This window comes from Salvelinus sp. IW2-2015, unplaced genomic scaffold (genome assembly GCF_002910315.2).
Source record: "Salvelinus sp. IW2-2015 unplaced genomic scaffold, ASM291031v2 Un_scaffold6619, whole genome shotgun sequence".
In the NCBI taxonomy this organism is placed as follows: domain Eukaryota; kingdom Metazoa; phylum Chordata; class Actinopteri; order Salmoniformes; family Salmonidae; genus Salvelinus; species Salvelinus sp. IW2-2015.
The window spans coordinates 7,852-15,552 of NW_019947881.1; the positions used below are offsets into that span (position 1 = coordinate 7,852).

General features: G+C 43.7%; 1 long non-coding RNA gene and 1 pseudogene across 1 annotated transcript; one reads left to right on the plus strand and one right to left on the minus strand.

Annotated features, from left to right (window-relative positions):
- Positions 1-221: 221 nt before the first annotated feature.
- Positions 222-789, minus strand: LOC139026984 (uncharacterized). Its single transcript, XR_011479003.1, has 3 exons — positions 743-789; positions 594-613; positions 222-279 (listed from the first exon to the last, which is right to left on the minus strand). It is a non-coding gene; the product is annotated as an uncharacterized lncRNA (long non-coding RNA).
- A 27-nt stretch (positions 790-816) lies between these two features.
- Positions 817-5,944, plus strand: LOC112078974 (acetylcholine receptor subunit alpha-like; annotated as a pseudogene).
- Positions 5,945-7,701: the final 1,757 nt, after the last annotated feature.

Consider the following 7,701-nt stretch of genomic DNA (forward strand, 5'->3'; position numbering starts at 1 on the left):
TCTTAATTTAACCAGTGTAAAGTATTACCTAGCCCTGTACCCGTCCCCTGTCCCCCTCTAGGACACGACCGGCCTGGACCGGAGTTAACTTCATGCGAGAGTTGGTGAGTGGGTGATGCAGGAACTATAGGAGCTGGAAGCACTGGGTGTACTATGCCTGCTGCCCTGACACGCCCTACCTGGATATACCTACCACTTCCTAATCTGCTGAGGCTGCCTCTCTCTTTACTTTATCGTCAACGTCATCATCCCCGCATGCTGTTCTCCTTCCTGACTGGACTTGGTCTTCTACCTCCCCACTGACGTCTGTAGGCGCGGCGTGTTCCTCATCTGATAGTAGACGTGGTCTGTCGTAGACCGCTCTGCACTGACTCTTGGGTAGGGCCTGCGTCCCTCCTTCCGTGACTAGAACTGTCTTCTTACCTCCTGACTGACTAGCTGTAGCCTGCTTGTTCTCCTTCCTGATAACTGGTCTTCTACCTCCCGACTGACTCTGTAGGCCTTGCTGTCTCCTTCCTGACTAGGACTGGTCTGTCTAAACCTCCCTGACTTGACCTCTGGTAAGGCCTCGCTGTTCTCCTTCCTGACTGGACTTGGTCTTCTACCTCCCCTACTGACTCTGGTTAGGGCCTGCCTGTTTCTTCCTTCCTGATTAGACTGTGTCTTCGTACCTCCACTGACTCTTGGCTAGACCTGCTTGTTCTTCCCTTCCTGACTAAGACGCGGTCTTCTACCTCCTGACTGACTCTGGTAGGCCTGCTGTTTCTCCTTCCTGATTAGACTGGTCTTACTACCTCCTGACGACTCTGGTAGGCCTTGCTGTTCTCCTTCCTGACTAGACTGGTCTTCTACCTCCTGACTGACTCTGGTAGGCCTGCTGTTCTCCTTCCTGATTAGACTGGTCTTCTACCTCCTGACTGACTCTGGTAGGCCTGCTGTCCCTCCATCCTGACAGGACTGGTCTCTCTACCTCCTGACTGACTATGGTAAGACCTGCAGAAATTCAAATTCACAAGAATTTCCCCACATTTACATATAATGGAAATGTTCTTTTCTGGCTCACTCACTCACGTTACAGTACGAATAAATTTAAACAACCAATCCCCACAAGCCGTTGAAACGTTTTCACAAAGCAGTAAACAGTTTCTCAATAAATAGTCCCTGAGAGGTGTACCAGCTTGTTTTTGAAATAGATGAACTGTCTTTTAGAGGTTAGGTATTGCTGAGTGTATTTGTTGTGTTTGACTCCCTACTGTCTCATGTATGTAAGATGACCCTGGTCTATCTGTCCTGCTGTCTCCGACTGTGTTTGTTGTTGATGTTGATGTTGTTGTTGTGTGTTGTTGTTGATGTTGTTGTTGTTGACTCCAGTGTCTCTGTTCCATATAGGTGAGAAGATGACCCTGTCTATCTCTTGTCCTGCTGTCTCTCACTGTGTTTGCTGCGTCATCGTGGAGCTCATCCCCTCCACCTCCAGTGCGGTGCCTCTCATTGGGAAGTACATGCTCTTCACCATGGTCTTCGTCATAGCTTCCATCGTCATCACCGTCATCGTCATCAACACACACCACCGCTCTTCCCAGTACACACACACATGCCCCAGTGGGTCCGCAAGGTAGGTTCAACTCGACCGACCGACGGATCGATCAATTAAATCAATCAGTCAGTCCAATCAATCAAGTCAGTCAGTCAGTCAATCAATAAATCAATCAGTCAGTCAGTCAATAAATCCATCAGTCAATCAATCAGTCAGTCAATCAAGGTAGGTCACCGACCGCGACCGACGGATCGATCAATAAATCAATACAGTCATCAGTCATCAATCAATCAGTCAGTCAGTCAGTCAGTCAGTCAATAAATCAATCAGTCAGTCAGTCAATAAATCAATCAGTCAGTCAGTCAGTCAATAAATCAATCAGTCAATCAAGGTAGGCCAATCGACCGACCGACCGACCGACCGATCAATAAATCAGTCAGTCAGTCAATCAATAATTCAATCAGTCAGTCAATCAGTCAGTCAATCAATCAATCAATCAGTCATCAATAATTCAGTCAGTCAGTCAGTCAATAAATCAGTCAATCAGTTAATCAGTCAGTGAGTCAGTCAGTCAATCAATCAGTCAGTCAGTCATCAGTCAGTCAGTCAGTCAGTCAGTCAGTCAATCAATCAGTCAGTCAGTCAGTCAGTCAGTCAGTTATCAACAATCAATCAGTCAATCAATCAATCAGTCAGTCATTCAATCAGTCAGTCAGTCAGTTAGTCAACAAATCAATCAGTCAGTCAATAAATCAGTCAATCAGTCAGTCAATAAATCAGTCAATCAGTCAGTCAATAAATCAGTCAGTCAATCAGTCAGTGAGTCAGTCAGTCAATCATCAGTCAGTCAGTCAGTCAATCAGTCAGTAGTCAGTAGTCAGTAAATAAATAAATCAGTCAGTCAATCAGTCAGGTAGGTAGACTAGGTCACAATGGACAAAGTGAATGTCAGCACATCTCATTCCTAATTTAGCGATGTCAGTACAACATCTAGTGGTGTCCTAGTTTTCAGACCCCGATGATGGCTGTGACGTTGGATTGTCAGGCTTCCCCCCAAATTCTCTGTGTATTCCGTTGGGCTTTTGGGCTTTTCTCTTGGCTGCACTGCCACCTGGTGGTACTAATGCAGTATGTCATGTATATTGTCAGGTGTTAGTGACATTCTGCTTTAGGCCATTTAGAACAGGGGTCTCCAACCTTTTTGGGTTACTGTTCCACCAACGGAATTCTGCTCTGCCGGAGTACCCCTGAAGTACCCCCTCATGTGCATTTTACCAATAAGTGGTGGTTTCATGAGTCTTCTCAGGTACCACATGTGGAAAGGCCAAGTACCCCCAGGGGTCCTAGTACCCCTGGTTGGGAACCACTGATTTAGAACCCCTCAGCTCTCAGCAGCCTCTCTAGCGGGGATCTGCTTTGAGAGACAGGAAGTAGTTAAGAGCAGTCTGTCTGTCTGTCCTATTGCTGACTTTAGCTGAGTCATTTGAGTAATGGCATGTCAGGTTGGTCCGTTTATTCATTGAGTACTCATRGTTTTATGGTTGATGTCCGTGATCTTGATTATCATGAAAAATATGTTAGTCTCCCAACACAGTATTATGTGCTTTACATTACTTTGTGTTACTCATTACAATGTATTTACAGTAATTGATTTACTGTACATTACTTCGTGTTACTCATTACAATGTATTTACAGTACTTGATGTACTGTACAGTACTTTGTGTTACTCATTACAATGTATTTACAGTAATTTATGTACTGTATGTAACTTGTGTTACTCATTACAATGTATTTACAGTAATTTATGTACTGTACACTACTTTGTGTTTTTCGTTACAATGTTTTTACAGTAATTGATTTACTTTACATGACTTCTTGTTACTCATTACAATGTATTTTCCTGTATTTCAGATTTTCATCGACACCATCCCCAATTTCATGTTCTTCTCGACTATGAACCGTCCTTCCAGGGACAGGCAGGAGAAGAGGATCCACCCGACTGACTTTGACATCTCCGACATCTCGGGCAAGCCTGCCKCTGCCTCTGTCACCTTCCAGTCCCCCATCACCAAGAACCCGGACGTCCGCAGCGCCATCGAGGGGGTCAAGTACATCGCAGAGACCATGAAGTCTGATGAAGAGTCCAACAATGTAAGAATAAGATCTCAGGAAGCATTTATGGAACTCATGTCTGAGTCTGTCTGTCTTTGAGTCTGTCTGTCTTTGTGGTGAGTTGAGTCTGTCTGTCTGTCTGTCTTTGTATCTGAGTCTGTCTGTCTTTGAGTCTGTCTGTCTTTGAGTCTGTCTGTCTTTGTGGTGAGTCTGTCTGTCTTTGAGTATGTCTGTCTTTGAGTCTGTCTGTCTTTGTGGTGAGTCTGTCTGTCTGTCTTTGTATCTGAGTCTGGCTGTCTTTGATTCTGTCTGTCTTTGTATCTGAGCCTGTCTGTCTTTGAGTCTGTCTGTCTTTGAGTCTGAGCCTGTCTGTCTTTGTATCTGAGCCTGTCTGTCTTTGTGTCTGAGTCTGTCTGTCTTTGAGTCTGTCTGTCTTTGTGGTGAGTCTGTCTGTTTTGAGTCTGTCTGTCTTTGTATATAGTCTGTCTTTGTATCTGAGCTTGTCTGTCTTTGTGGTGAGTCTGTCTGTCTTTGAGTCTGAGCCTGTCTGTCTTTGTGGTGAGTCTGTCTTCTTTGAGTCTGTCTGTCTTTGTATCTGAGCCTGTCTGTCTTTGTGTCTGAGTCTGGCTTTGAGTCTGTCTGTCTTTGTTGGTGAGTCCTGTCTGTCTGTCTGTCTTTGATCTGCGTCTGTCTGTCTTTGAGTCTGTCTGTCTTTGTGGTGAGTTTGAGTCTGTCTGTCTGTCTTTGTATCTGAGTCTGTCTGTCTTTGATTCTGTCTGTCTTTTGTATCTGAGCCTGGTCTGTCTTTGAGTCTGTCTGTCTTTGAGTCTGAGCCCTGTCTGTCTTTGTATCTGAGCCTGTCTGTCTTTGTGTCTGAGTCTGTCTGTCTTTGAGTCTGTCTGGTCTTTGTGGTGGTCTGTCTGTCTGTCTTTGTATCTGAGTCTGTCTGTCTTTGAGTCTGTCTGTCTTTGTGGTGAGTTGAGTCTGTCTGTTCTGTCTTTGTATCTGAGTCTGTCTGTCTTTGATTCTGTCTGTCTTTGTATCTGAGCCTGTCTGTCTTTGAGTCTGTCTGTCTTTGAGTCTGAGCCTGTCTGTCTTGTGTATCTGAGCCTGTCTGTCTTTGTGTCTGAGTCTGTCTGTCTTTGAGTCTGTCTGTCTTTGTGGTGATTCTGTCTGTCTTGTGTCTGAGTCTGTCTTTCTTTGTGTCTGAGTCTGTCTGTCTGAGTCTGTCTGTCTGTCTATTTTTCGAGCTTTCATGTTTTAATGTTGTGGAGCTAAAACAAAAACGAATTGTCTTGAAAATGTTAATGACTCAGTTTTTGACTCAACTCTCTCTCTACTCTCTCTCTCTCTTTCTCTCTCTCTTCTCGCTCTCTCTCACCCTCTCTCTCTCTCTCTCTCTCTCTCTTCTCTCTCTTCTTTCTCTCTTCACCTTTCACCTTCTCACCCCCTCCTCTCTCTTCCCTCCTCTCTCAGGCTGTTGAGGAGTGGAAGTTTGTAGCCATGGTCCTGGATCACATCTTGCTGTGTGGTGTTCATGGCTGTGTGTATCATCGGCACCATGGGAGTGTTTTGCTGGACGTCTCATTGAGTGAGCATGCAGGACTAAAGGAGAGACCTACCCCGAGTCATCCTGGTCTGTCCATACTCTGGTTCTCCTGCTCGCTCTGAACACCTGTCTGCTGTGACTCTACCCGAGTCATCCTGGTCTGTCCACACTCTGGTTTCTCCTCTCGCTCTGACACCTGTCTGCTGTGCCTCTACCCCGAGTCATCTGGAAATGACAATCAATCATCGATTGATTGATTGATTGGTTGGTTGGATGGTTGATTGAATGTAACTGGTCCAGTGAGGTGGTGTTATAGATTACAGTTGAAAATATGGACATTCATGGCCCTCAGTGTTGATAAGGGTCCGCTGTCAGCTGTCTGTGGATGGATTGTGTTTAAGGAACGACGGTTAACCTCCTAACGAGAGGATTTCTTTATTCTAACCATCGTTCCTCATGTGGAACGAAGGATGCAGAGTATATTGGTTTAACAAACTCTGCATACACGGCTCTGATTGTGAGCACTCTGGCACTCTTATGGCACTGTGGATGAGGGAGGTCACATTATGGCACTGTGGATGAGGGAGATCACATTATGGCACTGTGGATGAGGGAGATCACATTATGGCACTGTGATGAGGAGATCACATTATGACACTGTTGGAGGAGGGAGATCACATTATGGTACTGTGGATGAGGGAGGTCACATTATGGTACTGTGGATGAGGGAGATCACATTATGGTACTGTGGATGAGAGAGGTCACATTATGGTACTGTGGATGAGGGAGGTCACATTATGGTACTATGGATGAGGGAGGCCACAAGCAGCTGGTAGTGCATCTTGTCCTTGTAGCATGATCTTTATTGACGATCAGAAATTCAGTTTGAATGAGTTTCTCAACATTGATTTAGAAGTGGTCCAGTTGGTAGGCTGTTGCTTACTCAATAAAGATGACAGTGCAGGGGCTGCTGGGAAACTACATGATGTTTTATCTTGTCCGATGTTAGGTGTTTTTCTCTCTTCTCTCCTTCTGCCAAATGTCATCATGGTTCTATTTTTAGATTTGGTTAGATGTGGAAAGAATTGGGTGAATAAAAATAATATCTACTTCCAGATAAGCCTGTCTTTTTTTCTCTTTTTTTAAATATTGACAGGGACTGCATAAACTTTGTTAGTAAAATAATTGTGCATGTCATTTTTCCATTAAGAAGATAACTGTGGCGCTGGGTCCTCTTTCTGTTGAATAAATTATTAAATTACCTTATTTTACCTTATTATTTGAGATTTTCCAATAGTCAACACGACTCTGTTCTGGTCTCCTCTCATCAGTAAACGTCTTTATACACAGCACCAACTGTTCAAACTTGGACAAGTTGCACATCTGGAAATATTGCATCACCGCAAAGACCCCGGATCGGAGAGAGAGAAGCGTTAAATTCTCCCAGTCGGTTTTACGAAACAGTCTTTCGAGCGACATGACAAATACAACGCTCGAAGATTGGACAGAACATAACTTATTGAGGATGGCAGATTGATTAAACATCAAATTGCACTTTGATTGTATGCATATAATTAAAAAGTTCCGGGTACAATGTGGAAATCCCGATGAAGCGGAAATCGTGAGCTAAAGTTGTGTTTACGGCGAAGGAGTGGCTCATACTGTCTCCAGAAGTAAGTCGATGTTTATGTTATGTTGAACTTGAGTACTAGATCATTTTTCAAAGTTTAGAGATTCTCAATTATAATTACGCAAATAACTGAATTTCAAACATGTTTGCAATGGATGGGATGGCAGCAGCAACCACTTGAGTGGTCACATCTGTTGCGACACCCTTGCTTATAAACATGTTTTGGACAAATGGAAACATGATAGCGTTATGTTATGATATCTCTGTTTTTATTTTTGTTTCCATTTGTTTTGAGTTGTATCAGATGACATGCGTTATTCTCTGCTTGGTGGTTATGTAGTCTGCGTTGGCATGGATACTTGCATGATGAGTAAAAAAGCCTCATCTGAGTTTTAAATCATTGAGTTATTGCATACAGTAGCTTTCATTATGTAACCTGTGCTCGTGGATTTTATGCAGCTCACACAGTCAGTCAGTATAGCTCATGTATATACACACACACACACACACACACGCATACATATATACACACACACACACACTCGTAGAGTGCAGTAAACCAATATCTGTTTATTCTGTACCAAACAGTGTTTGGCCCTGCATGGTTAGTGCTTTACGATTCACACAAGAAACAGCTTTTTGACTTTTTATGGAGTCACTGTAGTCAAGGAATCGTAGACTTTCCACAGCTCTGAAATGTCATCTGAGGCATTACCTCATTGACACGCAGACATACGTAGTACGCAGACGTACGTGGTACAAACAAACGGCCAAACCATATTCCCAATATAGTGCACAAACTTTTTTTTCTTTTTTTTCTCTCCAATTTTATTTTATAACATTTTGAAATTTACCCTTTTTTCTCCCGATTT